General features: G+C 55.4%; 1 protein-coding gene across 1 annotated transcript in view; it reads right to left on the reverse strand.

Moving 5' to 3' along the window:
• The window catches only part of LOC112957574 (SH3 and multiple ankyrin repeat domains protein 1-like), a 15,893-nt gene that overhangs the window by 9,722 nt on the left and 5,058 nt on the right, over positions 1 to 1,113 (reverse strand). The window lies entirely within an intron of this gene.

The following is a 1,113-nucleotide window of genomic DNA, read 5'->3' on the forward strand; positions in this document are numbered from 1 at the left end:
GGGAGGAATGGGGTTGGAATGGGCATGGGAATGGGGTGGGAATGGGCAGAAAGGGGAGGAATGGGGATGGGAATGGGGTGGGAATGGAGGAGAATGGATCGGAATGGGGTTGGAATGGGGATGGGAAGGGGGGGAATGGGGTGGAATGGGGTTGGAATGGGGGTGGGAATGGGGTGGGAATGGGCAGAAAGGGGAGGAATGGGGTTGGCATCCCGCAGTACCCCGGGGGTATCCCACCGTATCCCGCACTATCCCAGGGGTATCCCACAGTATCCCGGGGTATCCCAGTATATCCCAGGGGTATCCCACAGTATCTCAGTGTATCCCAGGGGTATCCCGCAGTATCCCAAGGGTATCCTGCGGGATCCCGGGGGTATCCCAAGGGTATCCCGCACTATCCCAAGGTATCCCAACAGTATCCGGGGTTACCCCACAGTATCCCAGGGGTATCCCAAGGGTATCCCAGTGTATCCCTGTGTATCCCAAAGGTATCCCAGTGTATCCCCAGGGTATCCCAGTGTATCCCATGGTATCCCAGCGTATCCCAGGATGTCCCAAAGGGATCCCAGTGCATCCCAAAGGTATCCCAGTGTATCCCAGGGTATCCCCAGGGTATCCCAGTGTATCCCCAGTGTAACCCAATGTATCCCAAAGGCATCCCAGTATATCCCCAGGGCATCCCAGTATATCCCCAGGGCATCCCAGTGTATCCCAAAGGTATCTCAGTGTATCCCAGGGTATCCTGGGGCATCCCAGTGTATCCCAAAGGCATCCCAGTGTATCCCCAGGGTATCCCAATGTATCCTAAAGGCATGCCAGTGTATCCCCAGGGTATCCCAATGTATCCCCAGGGCATCCCAGTGTATCCCAAAGGTATCCCAGTGTATCCCAAAGGTATCCCAGTGTATCCCAAAGGTATCTCACTGTATCCCAGGGTATCCCAAAGGTATCCCAGTGTAGCCCCAGGGTATCCCAGTGTATCCCAAAGGTATCTCAATGTACCCCAAAGGTATCCCAGTGTATCCCAAAGGTATCCCAGTGCATCCCCAGTGTATCCCAGTGTATCCCCAGGGTATCGCGGTGTATCCCAGTGTATCCCAGTGTACCCCCAGA

Source organism: Nothoprocta perdicaria, unplaced genomic scaffold, assembly GCF_003342845.1.
Source record: "Nothoprocta perdicaria isolate Ctin4 unplaced genomic scaffold, notPer1 scaffold_733, whole genome shotgun sequence".
In the NCBI taxonomy this organism is placed as follows: Eukaryota; Metazoa; Chordata; class Aves; order Tinamiformes; family Tinamidae; genus Nothoprocta; species Nothoprocta perdicaria.